Source organism: Mustela erminea, chromosome 17 (assembly GCF_009829155.1).
Source record: "Mustela erminea isolate mMusErm1 chromosome 17, mMusErm1.Pri, whole genome shotgun sequence".
NCBI lineage: Eukaryota > Metazoa > Chordata > Mammalia > Carnivora > Mustelidae > Mustela > Mustela erminea.
This window is the reverse complement of record NC_045630.1, coordinates 39,518,473-39,535,263: the sequence shown is the minus strand read 5'-3', so window position 1 is coordinate 39,535,263 and position 16,791 is coordinate 39,518,473.

The following is a 16,791-nucleotide window of genomic DNA, read 5'->3' as shown; positions in this document are numbered from 1 at the left end:
TTATGACCTGATTTTTGTAAGATTGAACATTTTAAAAATGTTTATTGGCTTCTTGTGCTTCTTTTGCAGGAATTATTTTAACGTTTTTAAGCAATCTTTGGAAATTGCCTTTCTTTAAAATTTATATTCATTTTCAATTCTGAGTTCATTAATCCTAATCAGATGCTATAATCCTCTATTTCAATTTAGATTTCCATCCCTGTCCTTGAGAAACCTGTAGAACAATGAGAGATGCAGACATATAACGAAAACTACAATACAAAGTGAAAAGTATTTTATCAGATACTTTCAAGTTTTGATATGGGAATATACTCAAAGAAAGCATTAATTCTCTATTGGGGGTCAGAAAAGTCTTCAGAAAAGAAACTACATTTGAGCTGGGCTTTGAGGAGGAATGAGAGCTTTCCAGATGAACAACCGGAGAAAACATATAGTGATGAGGGAAAACCATGATCAGACCCTTGAAGCCATGAAAATGAATGGCTTTTTTGGAAACAAGGAAAAGTCTGATATAACTAGAATTTGAGATATATATCTGATTCAACACACACACACCCTATGTGTGTATATAGTTTATATACTCAAAAAATTTCCATTTTAACCATACAGAATTATAAAACTTACACCGTATTTTAATTATCAAATGCCATATAAAATGAGTGAATGTAAGAGATGTTTTCCTTTCTAATTTCCACTGAGGTAAACGTTTTTAACTGAGTTATTACTTTCACTTACTAACCAAAACCTTATAATTGGGGATCATTTATTCAAGAAGGTTTTTGATACTGACCCATTCATCCCTTCATTTATTTTTAAAGTGTTTATAGACCACCTCTATATAAGCAAGCAATTTTGAAATTCAGAGGGTCCCTTTACATTGTTTTTAACAAATGTGTGACATTATTATGAATCTGTTACAAATTCACTGATATTAAGATATAATTATCCAATTGAAACAGTAAGTAGTCTCTACACTTCCAACAAAAATTTCACACCAAAACAAAAATAATTCTGTAATTTGGGTCACCTGGGTGGCTCAGTCAGTTAAGCGTCTGCCTTCAGCTCAGGTCATGATCCCAGGGTCATGGGATGGAGGCCCACATCAGGCTCCCTGTTCAGAGAGAAGTTGACTTGCTGCTCTGCCGTCCTCCCCCCTACCCCATTTATGCTTTCTCTCACTCTCTCTCTGTCAAATGAGTAAATAAAAAAAATCTTTCCCCCCCCCAAAAAATCATGATTCTGTAAATGGTATTTAACAGTTAATGACCCAAATCTTTTTCTTATGTTTCTATTTTTTAGGCATATTATATTCATCATGTTTCCTAAATATCTATTAATAAACTTAAGTGGAACTTTAATTTTAACTAAAAATTAATTTTTTTTCCTAATACATAAGGATCTTAAAAAAAAAAAAGATATCAAACACCTTCTCTGGTATGTATTCCTTACACAGATAATCTCAGACATGTATGAAACATGCTAGTTTCAGTAACACACTATATCTGACACTTGACAAATATATTTTAAACTCTTAAGGTTATAAAAAAAGGATCAAATCATAAATTTAAAAGTACTTAACTGAATTCTTCTGCTGTGAAGACAGTTGGAAATGCTGCAAGGAATGAAATTTGGGGACAGAGCCATGTAAGCAGAAGAATTTGCAATCCGATTAAAGAGGCAGAGTCAATACCAACGATAAAAAGATAAATAACAACACCAAAGTTAAATAGTTAATTATGAGACCGACTCAAAGGTTGTAATAAAGCAATACATTATTCATTGTCTAGTATAATGCATATCCGAGATGTAGTAAAATTTCAAACAGGAAGAATTCAGAGTCGAGCCAGAATGACTTTGGAAGGTTCTTTCTCCTTAATTTCCAGAAAATGAAATCAATGGTATTCATCAATATCTGTTCATTCTTTTTCCCCATCTTGTAGAAGATATTTCATCTACTTCCTTCTTCTTTATTCTCCTTTCCACTGCCACTTCTATATAAAATGTGGCAGTTTAAATGACTGTGAAGTCTATGATGTCCTTTGAAACATTTCAACTCTGCCAAGGTGTTCAGATTTTGCTGACCACACAACTGATTTCATCATTTTGGCTGAGTCAACAGTTTCCTACCAATTTATTCAGACGGATGAATTACTTGCATGTGTCACTACACTGATGTATACTCAGGTGAGATCCTCTGAATTTCCCCATACAAGCCCACCCACTGGCCAGAACAGCAGCGTATATTCATTTCTGCTGGCTCCCTGACACAAACACTGGCAGGGTTAGGGGGCTAAGGTGAGTTCTAGGTTTCCAATTTGCACACCATCATTGCTGGATACTTTCTCTGACGTGACTCCATCTCAAGGTGAACCCAATCTTGACATTCATTAACATAATCATAACTGAATTCATTTCCACATCTAGATTAATTAATTACAAGAATCTCACACACTTGTTTTTTTTTCCTCACACACTTGTTTAAAAACAATGTAAAAGAACTCTGAATTTCAAACTGCATGTTCACATATAGGTGACCTATAAACACTCCAAAAATAAATGAAGGGATGAATGGATTAGTATCAAAAACCTTCCTGAAGAAATGATCCCCAGTTATAAGGCTTTGGTTGATAAGTAAAAAGTAACATTCAGGGTTCTAAAACATCAAGTTGTGTGATCGAAATAGATACATTTTTTTAAATAAATACTAAAAAATGAGGGAATTCTATTTTGATATATTTCTGTATTTTTTTCATGTATATGTTTGTGTGTATAACAATTTATTTTCCATGTAAGTAGAAGTTCCAAGATCATAATCCAGAACTGAATACTAAATAGTCAACAATATTGCACTGGGCGCCGGCATACAGATACTAAGCAGTACTTTGAAATCAAAGAAGCTGTTATTCTAGATTTTTAAGCAGATGTAGTTAGTGGACATCATTCAGTTAGATTTAGATGCCAGAAAAAACTATGACTCTTATTGAAGACAAAGAGTTTATAGGACAGTTTGTCTTCTGTTTGCAAACCAGAAAAATGTCTTTCAATCTATGAAGTAATACATGTATCATACAGGAAGGACTTTTATAGCTAGGCAGATCATTCCTTCTCACACCACATAACAATGCATTTAGCTACGCCAAGTTTTTGACATAATGTAATTATGGAGAATTTTCCTACAGACCCACATGGAAGGTTTTTAAAAATAATAATAATAATTAGCAAGGGTCAGAATAGAGATAGCTAAATACCTTGGGAATGTGCAATCATGAATTTAGTGATTGATAGATGGAAAGTAAAAGTAAATACCAGATCCCTTGTCCCTTTTATCGACTTTTAGCTGGAAATTGTAAGTCATAACCTCCCTCTCCCTCAGCTTCCTGGTGCTTGATTTCTAAAAGGATGACTGCTACAAGGAACAGCTTCATTTCCGTGGAGGCAACTCACCAAACAAGGGTAGACCTTCGAGCAGTTGGTCAAGGAAACTGTGGTTTGTATTTTGTTCTACTTAGTAAGAGACTGTAGGGGGGGAAAAATCAGATTTTTTGAGCATCACTTTATTTACATTCAGCAGAAATCATCTCTGCTGTTCCCATCTAGCAGTACCCAATATGACACTGAATTTTGACAAAATGCTTGAGCAGTGAATGAGATAATCACCATGTGCCTTGCTTCTAATGCAATTCTCTAGATTTTGGTTTGTGTTTTGTTTCGTTTTGGGTGGAGAGTTTGTTCTGAGTTTTATTTGGGGGGTTTTAGTTTTTGTTTTTGTATTCAGAAGCTCACCACAGAACATGTCCAAGTTTGAAGGAGAACTATCATTCCCTAAAGAGTAATTATTGGTGGGCTTCCACAGAGACAAGGTGGGAAGAGATAGAAAAGTCACCACATTTCAATTCACTTACTCTCTCTAGTGACAGAACGAGAGTAAGTGCAGATCCACACTTCATTACAATAAAGCCAGAAATGTCTGATTCTTTTGTTGTTCTGAAACCAACAAGCACTAAATGATGCTTAAAATAAAAGGTCATGGATAGGGCGCCTGGGTGGCTCAGTGGGTTAAGCCGCTGCCTTCGGCTCAGGTCATGATCTCAGGGTCTTGGGATGGAGTCCCGCATCGGGCTCTCTGCTCAGCAGGGAGCCTGCTTCCTCCTCTCTCTCTGCCTGCCTCTCTGCCTACTTGTGTTCTCTGTCAAATAAATAAATAAAATCTTTAAAAAAAAAAAAGTCATGGATAAAAATTGAAAACTTTACATTCTGAATATTATAAGAATAAAGAAATTAAATATTTTTAGTGATTGGGTATGTTCCTTTAGTTTTGTAGGATTTTTCTTCAGTGGAAGCTCAATTTCATACATATTATCTCAGTTCCCTTTACAACTTTCCTGTGCAATCCATCCTAAAAATTTTCACACTATTACTTCTAAATGAAAAGTGTTAGAATTCAGTATGTAAATACATTTGGATTTGTTAGAAATGGTTGAGAGAGACAACACAATTTTAACACCATTTGATTGTGTTTTACTTGGTTTGTTGCTGATGGGGATTTTTTCATAGAAATTCAAAATGTCAAATGTCTTTCACCCAATTTCTTTTAAAATAATTTATATGTGCCATAATATCCTATAAAGTGAAGATTCCTTTTTCCCTCTCCAACTCGGTTTCTTTGCTAAATCTTTCAATCTCCCCCCCAAAAAAAAATCCTATCTGAAACATTGATTTGGCTACATTATTTCAACTTACATAAATATAACTTCAATTCCAAATTCTATTTATCAAATATGGCTTTAACTTCTGATCATTTACATGTTGATCCAATTAGAGATATGATGAGTCTGGTTGCATTCTCTCCTCTTAGACACCTGCAATCACTCAGTAACATCACAAAACCATCCAAAGCTGCAGAGGGTCTTCTGCTGCTAAAAGCAAGACTAAAATGAGTGTCCAAATACCTCCATGCGAACAGCAAAGCATACCAGGATACTGAGCAGTGTGTTTGGAAAACCAAGTACATTTTGCTGAAAGCTTCCATAACAAGAGTAGAGCCTTTGAAGAAAAGAGATTCTAAGAGGGGCCATATACGTAAAATCAATTCAACTACTTATCTGGAAAAAAATCTTTGCAATACAAGGCATTGTTCTTCTCTGTCTTAAACATGTATATTACATTGATTCAATTTTTAAGATTTTATCTATTTTTTGTGAGAGAGAGAGAGAGAGCACACACAAGCAGGGGGAGCAGCAGGCAGAGGGAGAAGCAGGGTCCCTGCTAAGCAGGGATTCCCCCCTCCCCCATGCAGGGCTCGATCTCAGGACTCTGGGATCATAACCTGAGCCAAAGACAGATGCTTGACCGACTGAGCCACCCAGGTGTCCTACACTGATTCAATTTCTTATAATAAATGGAATATGGTTATTTGTTCTGTTAATAAATAGATTGATAGCTTCATATTAAGAACTTAAACCTTCACATCAGACAAACCTGGGTATGTATCCTGGTACAATTTGTAATTATGTGGTTTGGGGCAATGTACTTACACTCTCTAAATTGGTGTCTTTTTTAAATCAATAATAGTAACTACTTCACAGGATTACTCTAACGATTCAATGAGATAATCCATAGAAAGTATTTAGCACATTTTTGAACTTTGGTAAGTACTCGATAAATGATAGCTGCATTAGCAGACCTATGCCAATCTCCCTAGAAAGACTTCTTTCACACAATAATTCTGCTTGGAGTCTGTCAGCTAACATATAACAGCACTTGGTTTAAGTCCCTGCAGATTTTGTGGTTGGGCGATCACCACTGCAATCCCTATCCACTGTAATGTTCTGGTTACCATCTAAGAAGTCAAATTAGCAGCTAAAAACTAGCTGGAATGTTCCCAGAACTACCTAAGATGTTTTATTTGTAAGCACAACGTTTACCCAGGGCCTTTCGGTTTTATGTGATTAAGACTTTTAGCCCTTGACAAGCAATACCCAGAAAAGTTGTGAGCAACAAATCAAGAAACACAAGTATCTGTTGGAAAGGCCCCCTGCTCATCACCAGCTCCTTTCGTGTTCGTCTTTTGTTGTACTATCAGAGCTGATTCTGGCCCAGAGTGGTTCCGGGTCATCAGTAAAGGTGTCTTTGGGTAACATCTGTCATAAAATGCTCCCTAGAGAATCAAACAGAACAAATCATAAAAGGCCATAGAGCAGACTGTTGGCACTCACAAATCTAAGATTCAAGGCTTTAATTCTCATCAAACCTCTGATGTCATTGAAATGAAGCAATTTGTGATTGTTTTGTGGCACTAACTAGTTAGTAACTAACTAGTGAGTTAGTTACTAATTAGTGTTACTAACTAGCGAGCTACTAACTAGCAAGTAAGTCCAATGACAGCTTCCGCATCTCTTGGCTTTATGTTCCCCTCCATCCTCATTATACATTTATTCTCATTAAAGAATAAGGAATAAATAATCTAATAAATGATAACAATAAATAAAAAGACTACTTAATATTTTGGCTATTCTAGTTTCTATATTTTACATAGTAATTAGAGCCCTAAATTAGGACATTTAGGAAAGCCTGGGCTTTATTCCTCAGCAAGGTTGAATGTTCACTATATCTCATCCTCCAAAATGTGAGGAACTTTATAAGACACTACAAAATCATTGTTTCAAAAACAGTTCTGATTTCTAATATTGAATATGTGGCTTTCATGTAAGTGCTATTACATAGATTATTTTTTCTTTTCATGCATTGATTTCAATACATTGCTAATTCTATAATATACAATGTAAACTTTGCTAATAAATATAGCTAAGATAAGACATTTTTTGCTCCACTCAATAGAAATGCATCTCCTGTGTGTAACAAAATCAATATATCTAAAGCTGGGACTATTCACAATAATAAATAAGGCTGAATTTAGCATTTTATAGCTATTTTTAACATAATTTCAAAAATTAATTTGAGTTTTATACTGTTTCTCAGGATTATATTATGTATTATGTATATTATAATTTATATTACATTATGTGGCTATTATATTTATATAGGTGGTCCTAGTTATAATATAGGCTGATCTGTATGTGACAAAGACACAGGATGGATTATTTGTCCCTCTTACGAGTCTGAGTTACTTTATGGCTCTGTTCCATAAGGTCATGAGAAGCTCACACCCTTTTCTCTCAAGAAACTTTGCATTCCTATGGAGTTGACTCCATACACATTGTCAAGATGACTCCCTACTAGGTCCACATCTCCTTCAGGAGGAAGAGGTAAAGAAGAAGGGGACAACATACCCCATCTGCTTAAAGCATGACCTAGAAGTTGTATATACTACAACTGTTTACATCTCATTGACCAGAACTTATTCTCATCACCACCTGATCTATGTGGGAAGTTAGAAACGTAATCTTCACTACTGAAGGGAAAACCCCAGGTCTACCCCTCAGCATCACCTTCAGTTTCAATGTCAAAAAATAAACTGAACAAACCCCAAATATTTTATTTTGATCATTACTCACTTTATTTCAATTTCAAACATTAGAGAATAGAAGGCATAGAGATAATAACTGACTATATTGAACATTACTGATTTCAGAAACAGGAGCTGTTGGTCCATTTCTCGCCATAGCCTGAGGTTAACTTCTTAGTGTCACTTAGTGTCAGCCTCCTCACCCATACGGGTATCACCTACTCTACTGGTCCCACTTTCCTTTATAATAGTGAAGATCAGAGAAATAATTCATAGGAGTTAGGAACAGGAAAGGGAAGGCATTGACATATTCAGCGTGTAAATAAATAAAAGACAGGATGGAATGATCCATTGGGTATAAATCTTGAATGAAGAGCAATTTGCTCATACATAACCTGATGCTCTGTCCACACCAGCCCTGAAGAAAGGACATGAACTCTGAGGGTGCATATAACCAGCTGGAGGCCTCAATATCTGAGTCATAAAAGAGAAGGCAAGCATATTAAAGTGGCATTTTTTATATACTCTTTTCCTTGGAAAAGATGAAGGAAATATTTTCTTTCATCCCCCTTCTCTGTCCCAAATACATTTCGGGAGGAGATTTGAGGAGACTTAAACACAGGTAAAAAAATATATATGATCCTGGGTGGCTCAGTGGGTTAAAGCCTCTGCCTTTGGCTCAGGTCATGATCCCAGGGTCCTGGGATCGAGCGCCACGTAGGGCTCTCTGCTCAGTGGGGAGCCTGCTTCCTCCTTTCTCTGCCAGCTTCTCTGCCTACTTGTGATCTCTGTCTGTCCAATAAATAGATAAAATCTTTAAAACAAATAAATAAAGCACCCGGCTAGCTCAGTCGGTAGAGCATAAGACTCTTAAAATAAATAAATAAATAAATAAATAAATAAATAAATAAATGTATGTTTTAAAAATATATATGAAGGATATTTAAAAGCAAAATTTAAAAAGGAAAAATAAATATGGTAGAGATTAAATATGTAAGTTTTCACGGCAAGAGGAAAGGAAAAACAATCACTTAGATAAGGGGAGTGGATGTGAGTAATAGCCCTGCAATTCTCTGGCAAAATACCAGGAGCAAAACTTGAGCACTGATGGAAATACTCTTAATAAGTAAATTCAGCAGAAGGCCTTTTATTGATTTTAGAACAGACTTAAAATTCTGGTATTTTTGTTTGGTTGTTAATCCGCATCATGTGTGTCGATGCTCTTGTTCAATAAAGAAGTTAAAAAGCCTATCCACTGTGCTAATAAAAATAATAGGAGCCGTTATCAGAGCACAAGAAAAGGCCTTTATATAAAAATACAAACACACTCTCACACACGAATTATAAGTAAGATGCAGCAAAATCAGAGGATTTTTAATAACCGTTTTCAGCTTCTAATGCTACGGCCGGTGTCTCCTTACCAAAAGTCAAATTTATTTTTTATATATTTCACTTTAAAGTAAAAAGGAAAGAGTTCAGGGTGTGGGGAAGGGTTGGTCTCCCTAGCATTCCATTCACGTGAACAATGCAGATTTGACAAGATATGACTTCTTACTTACCAGGTGGGAAAAGGTGTGGTAAACTGATGCATGGGACATGCTTTTAATTTTTGCTTTTCTTTTCCTTTTCTTTTTTTGAAACCTAACCAAATGATCCTAAGAAGAAATCTCACAACCACTTGTCATTTCTTTTCTGAATATAAGTTGTTCCTTGACTAGTACAATGATGCAGACTTGACTATTAACTATGACTCTGGGGATATTTATTTATTTATTGTTTAAAATAGTAGCCATGTTTGGGGCGCCTGTGTGGCTCAGTGGGTTAAAGCCTCTGCCTTCGGCTCAGGTCATGATCCCAGGGTCCTGGGGTCGAGCCCCACATGGGGCTCTCTGCTCAGCGGGGAGCCTGCTTCTCCCCCTCTCTCTGCCTGCCTCTCTGCCTACTTGTGATCTCTGTCTGTCAAATAAATAAATAAAATCTTTAAAATAGTAGCCACGTTTCACATTAAGTTGGATCATTTTACCAGTGAAACAGCCTAAATTCTCAACCATCCTTTATTCTTCCTAAACATGCATTTGAAGAATATTCTACCTAGAAAGCACTATCTTAATATGTCCCTCAAATTGATCAGACCTCAGTCACCACCTGGTAAATATAATCTACCTATTCTTAGGACAAAAAAAAAAAAAAAAATTACAGACATCCTGAGTCCGCTCTCTCTCCTCAGACCCACTTCCAATCATCTACAGATCAGCTCAGCACAGCCTCCAACATATATCCTCAACCTGATGATTTCCCAACCTCTCCTCTGCTGAAACTCTGATCTCTTGTCGGGAACTGTTGGAATAGTCTCCACTCCTGCTCCCTGTGATGTATCATCCTCTCAGTGATCTTCTGTAGTATCATAGTCCGTCTCTGCTTAACACTCTGCAATGACTTGCCCTAGAAGTGGTATACAATTCTAATTCCTCACGTGCCTATAAGATCTTGCAAAAATTAAATGACTTCTATCTTTCTGACATCAACTTCTACCCTCAATTCCTTTGACTCAGTTTGCTCCAGGTACTTGGGCTCTCTGTATACTCCTCAAACACACAAAGCTTATTTATTTCATGGGGTCTTTGAACCTTTTCCTTCTTTCCTTCCTCCCTTTTAGAGGTGTCAGCTCTAAGGTCATGGTCTCTGGACATCTTCCCTGACTACTCCAGCCAAAGCAAGACGGTCAAGAGTTAAAAGAGTTTCATTTGATAATGTTGCCTATACTATGATTCAGATTATCAAAATTCTATTGGAATGCCAAAGAGAATTAATATTTAGTTGTGTGAACTTGCACGTTAAAGAGACAAGGAGTTATAGCTGTGAATTGTAATAAAGCAGAGTACTGTGAAAAGAGCATAGGTTTAGAGTAGAATTATTTGGGTTTAAATCTTGGCTCTTTCACTTACTAACTGCATCACCTAATTATTTAACACATTCTAAAACTTAGTTTCCTCATCTGTAAAATGTGTATAAAATATCAAACATATAGATGTGTTTTAAGAATTATATAATGGTGGTGGGGCACCTGGGTGGCTCAGTGGGTCAAGCCTCTGCCTTCGGCTCAGGTCATGATCTCAGGGTCCTGGGATTAAGCCCCGCATTGGGCTTTCTGCTGAGCGGGGAGCCTGCTTCCCCCGCCCCATCTCTGCCTGCCTCTCTTCTTACTTGTGATCTTTGTCTGTCAAATAAATAAAATCTTTAAAAAAAAAAAGAATTATATAATGGTGTACAAGGACTATAGTAGCTACTCTACTTAATGGGGCCAGTATTTTGTTTTCATTTGTTTCTCTTATTTTCATATGTTAGGCTTATTGTGTATGCTGCTTAGATAGGTTGTAATTCCTTCTCTAAAGGAAAAAGTAACTAGTCTATAACACATGGCTAAATAAGTTAGGATAGCAGTGGTTCCCAGTTATTCCAGTAAGAGATGTTTGTCAAAATCACCACACCCAATTTAACTTCTAGACTGAGTCACACTCAACATGAAAAAAAAAAAGAAAAGTGCAAAATTATCTTGTTGTATAGACTAGCATTTTAAACATTGGAACGCAATTTGAAATATTCAAGTCATATGAGAAAGTAGCCACTCATTTATCCTTTCAATAAATATATGTAAAGTCCCAAGCATGAATCCAAGTGCTGTAGATGCAGCATTATGACAAAGGAGGGTACAAAGCCCTCGGACCTGTGCATCTTGCACTGTAAACCACCCCTTCTTAGAATCAAACAAAATTTCATCTGTTGCCTTGTACTCTTGGTTCCAAGTGACAAACTTGGGACCAAGGGACTTGAATTCTATTTCCAGCTCTACCAGTCATCCATCATGTGACTTGGGGCTAGTGACAGTTTCTTTGAGCTTCAGTTTCCAAGATGTACCCGGCTCTATCTAAAGTGCCGATAGCTCCAAAACGCTAGGTCTCCACAATCATATGAAAATCTGAAGTTAGAAAGCTTGCAGTCAAGAACTATTTCGTTCTTTAATGTGTATGAGTTTACGATAATCTTTTTGCAACTAGATGGTTCCCACATTAATATTTAGTACTGAGTTGAAGAAGAGATGAAACTTATTTGGAACACAATTGCCTTAATTTTTTTTTTACTCTAAATGATGGTCCAAGATTTTATCCACTAAATCTTACATTTTTCCTTTCAATTGTCTAAGTGGCAATGTACATGTTTGTCTCAGCTTAGGGGATTTTGCAGTATCAAAAACTTTCTCTCTTTTCTCCAAAAAAATAACCAAGAAACATTTGTGTAAGGCCAGTTGTCTGAGTTCAATACTATCTTCACTTAAGTAAAAGACTATTTTCCCCCAAACATACACTTATTATCACCATGATGATTATCTGCATTGATATCCCAGATTTATTTTTATATGGTTCAAACGTACTAGCCATCATAATAATCATTGAAAAGCAGATGCTGTGGCTTATTATTTTATGGTTAAAGAAAACTTTTTTTTTTTTTTAAGTAACAACGTGGTATCCAGGTTACATCTTGATAATCACGTTAGAACTGAGAGTAAAAAATGGCAGATGGAATTTTGTTTTTCTTTTTCCTCCCCATCTCCCTTTATTCCCTCACATTGTCAGGACGGCTCCTTCCATTCAGATGGCAAGACTGTTGTGAATGAAGGCAGACCTGCACCTCCGGCAGTCTCTCTCCAGTTCAATTACGGGGCTTTTGCAGGGCTAATTAGCATTCCTCAGAGCTGGAGCTCTTTGAGTGACAGGTAACCATGGAGAGTCACACTCCTGTAGGTGATCCGCAAGAGTCTAGCTCTTCTTTTTAATTAAAAATTAGAAAAGCCTTAAAGAAAAAGCATAGCATTTACTGATGTATGCCGTTAGCCCAAGGTTGCCATGCTAGAAAAAGAATAACAGGAGTGTCAGAAGAAAAACCGATGCCATTTCAAAAGGAATAGAGGAAAATAACCATGATAGATAGATACAGGAAATATGTGTATTGTCTTCCCTGAGAACAGATATCCAAAAAGAAAACACAAAAAGTCAAAGGATCATTTCTTCCTGACAGCCCGTTTAGATAATAATGCTCTCCCCTTCAAAATTGGAAAAATAATATTGTATTTAGTGACAATATGAGATTTTTTGGTCATTTAGAAAGTATCAGATTTGGGACTTCAGAATAAGATATGCAGTTAATGCTAAATAATTTACATTTGGGCAATGTTGATTGCTGCTTATGAAAAATATAATAACAAAATAAAAATGTATTGTAGGCTATTTCAATCCTGAGAAATATTGGAAAAATTCCCTGAATACACAAATATCTGATCTTGAGAACTGATGTCAATTCCAATGGTGGATCTTTCCAACAAAGTGAATATTCTAAGTAGGGCAGGGTAGTGAATTAAATATTGTTACCTTAGCTTAGCAGTCCAGATTCAAAGAAAAAAAAAGTACAGAAATTTTATAATATGCTAAGGGAATATTAGTATAAATTGCTTATTCAAATATGGGTGAGTAAATAATTTAGATAATCAGAGTCAATTCTAATTTTCCCTGAACTAAAAGGAAACTTCTCTATTTTTCTTTTGGTTCTGTACAACTTATAAAATATTTAATTTTAACATGCCTCTCCCTTTCCTGTTTTTCCCCAAAAGCAGGATTATTGTAAAAACACTCAGTGCTGTTATTTCTGGCCAGCATAAAGCCAGGAAGCTCTTACAGTCTTATGGGAATGCCTAATCTCATGAGTTTACCAGTTTTATTTCAACTATGGAAATAGGGAAGGATACAAAGCCACAGTGAATTCTTCAGCTATTCTTTATAATAATTTCCACTAGGAGAAGAATTCACTAAAAAGACAGAATGGTTAAATCAGTTATGTTATTCTGTAGCCATCCTTTTCTTTGAGTCACATTCCAAAAATTGGGAATTTTTTTCTAAAGTGTGGGCTGAATGCAAAAGCAAATTTATTGCCAGTGGCGTCCCACAATATGTAAGCAATGGTTCAAATTTATTGCCAGTGGCGTCCCACAATATGTAAGCAATGGTTATTGTTCATTGTCCATCAAGTCACTCATAAGTCCCTATTTATTTGAATGCTGTTTCTTAATAAGCATAATTCCTCAACCTTCAAATTTTCCATAAGGATTTTCTAAAAAACAGGTTCTTATTTCAAGTTTCATCCTCAATAAATTCAACTTGTTAATTACTCTTTAATTTGAAAATACAAAGAAACACTAGGTCTCGAGGGTCTCAAAACTTGTTTTATTTTTTTTCTGAAATTCTTTTATACCCAATAGAATTATGCTAAAAAAGTAAAAACCTTTAAGCATTTCATTTTGAGTATACTATAGGTGAACTAATGGAGGGAAGTAGCTGTTGGTTACATAGTCGCCTCTTTTGATAGGTACTCCTTCCATGCATAATGTATATCAATTTTCCTACTAACAATGAAATCAAATCAGTAGAAACACTGAGTTGAACAGAAAATATTACACATTTTACATCAGTCTCTTAAAATGTTGACTGAGTTTCATGACAATTTCCAACTATTTTTAAAACAAACAGATTTAGTTATTAGATATTTAGAATTGTTTTCATTTATAGTCAGTCATGGATTTTCACAGGCTGATCATTTTGAGCTCTCTGTCTACATTTTTCTGTAGGTACTGAATGAAAGGGAAATTTTACAAGTATGGACCCCTTTATATAACAGATTTATAATAGTGAAAGGGAGCCAGGAATGGTCTCATGGTCCGAACTGTTGGCATAGCTGATCTCTTACCTAATCGCTTTGCATCTTGCTTCATGACTGTCTCTTCCTTACTCCAGAAGAGGGAAGAAATCAGCTACTAACAAAGGTTATTAACATTTTTAAGAAAATGGTGGTAAACAAGACGCTTGCTATTGTCCCATTGTGGAATATTTTTGTTTGGTTTTCCTTCCGAATATCATCTTTCAGGTTCTCCATAGTGGTTCCCTAGAATCGCAATAGGTCAGAAACATAAAGGCGCCTATTGATGTGGTATAATCTTCACATTTAATAGACAAAGAAATGGACAGAGAGAGATTAAACGTGAGCCAGCTAATTGGTTTCAGTGCAAGAACTGGCCCTGAAATTCAAGGTTTAGATTTCCCTCATCAACAGACTTCTCCAAGGCTAATTCCATTCCCCTAAACCTTCTCATTAGATTCCACATAGACTTGTCATGAATTGACTCATGAAATTGACTCACAGAATCAACAAATACCACAAAAGCCATGGCTTGCAACATCTTACCATATTACACCCTTTCCCAAGGTCCAAGACCTCGCTTACTTCAATGTCATTAACCCACAAAGATGTTGGATTGGTAACTTCAGCTGGCAGGGTGATGTTCTTTGCCTTTGTAAAAACCATGACATTCTCATATTACTTTCATATATACTCTGCATTCACTGTTACCTCACCATAAAACACTGGTATTTTGGGTAGGAAGGGAAAAAAAAAAGAAAGCATTTTCTTGGCCATCTAAGATGTTACTAATTTAGATGTCTCTACATCACTGAAAAGAAAATTTTTTAATTAATTAAATTAAAAAATTAAAATAAGCTAGATATTTCTTAAGAAAAGTAGGTTTTTATTATAAATCAATACCAAAAATGTGTGCTTGAAAAATAATAAATTTCCTTAAAAATATTTTTTATGTGTATGTTTTATGTGTATGTTGTTACATTTAGAATAATATGCTAGATTTCCCTTTTCCATTCATTTTCCATTCGGTTAACACAATCTGGTCAGAAAACCCACAAAACAAAAATTGAGATCCTATTCCCATTCTGAATAGAAAACTAGTATATTATTACTTGAGCCAACTTTTTCTACTAAAATCTTTTTTTGTTCAATCTTTAGTAACTATCATCATTTCTTCTATTATGAAGAATACAACTTCTTCTATTGAGATTGGATTGCCACATTGCCCTGTGCTAAAGATTGTATGCTAAACACTAACTAACATATGAAATAAGTGCATAGAATAAGTACATACTGACAACTGAGTCACCATCAGATAAATTCATCTTTTTGTTTCCATTCTAGCTGCCACACTCAAATACCTTTCAAAAGAAAGTATAAGCATGAGCAGAGAAAATAAGAAGAAAGAAGCAGGGCCTAAAAATAATTATTATGTGAGTAAAGGTTTGAAAAAACTATAACTATCTACATTTTTTAAAAAGGGACCTGGAAAGAACTTAAGTTTTTTGAAAATAATAATAATTATCCCAATTATTGAATTAAATTAATACATAATTATGTGTGCTTTGAATTCGGTGAGTCTTAATTTCTAGATTTTTCTCTTTCATCCCCTCCTTCTTTGTTCTATTTCACAAAAGTAGTCATTTTTAATGGTTTTCATTACCCTTCTAGGATATTTTAGGATAACATATTTAAACCTTGAAGTGTTTTCCTACTGGAAAAAAAAAAAGGTTGCCTTTTCTAAATAGCTGCAAAGGGGAAAAGGAGGAAAAGGAGAAAGGGGAGGCAGAAGACAAATGTAAATGCAAATGTAAATGAGCCTTAATACAAGAAGAGAAGGTCTTTGTGGAGAAAGCTGGGGCGAAATTCCCATCATACTGGAAATACTGAGGAGTTGGCTGGGTTATCAACCCATGGTAGGAAAGAAGACATTTTTGTACAAAAGGACTCAAACATTGTATGAACGGTTTTATGTCTTTTTTAACCTCAGTGTCCTATGGAAACTAAAAATACACACATACACACACACTGTAAATAATGTTTTAGAAGCAAACATTGATTTATATCATTTTAATGGTTAATCCCCTCAGAAGTTTCTTCTGTCTTAAAAACAAATGTTTTAATATAGCCTATTACCTGAAAGCCTAAAGAAAACAAAGTTATAAAGAATATTTCCAGATTTTCTTAAAAATAAAGAGGAAAAGAAAGAAGAAAGAGAAGGAAACAGGAAAGGAGAAAGGGAGGAAGAGGGTAAGAGAAAGGGGAAAGGGGCACCTGGGTGGCTCAGTGGGTAAAGCCTCTGCCTTCAGCTCAGGTCATGATCTCAGGGTCCTGGGATCGAGCCCCACATCGGGCTCCCTGCTCAGCGGGGAGCCTGCTTCCTCCTCTCTCTCTGCCTGTCTCTCTGCCTACTTGTGATCTCTGTCTGTCAAATAAATAAATTTAAATTTTTGTTTAAGAGAAAGGGGGAAAAAAGGTTGAAATGTCAAAACAACTGCTTTGCTTTTCAATATTTCTGACAGATTAATATTAAGTAACATTAAGTGTCATTGGTTTGGACCACAGTAGGAAAACTGAAGAGGAAA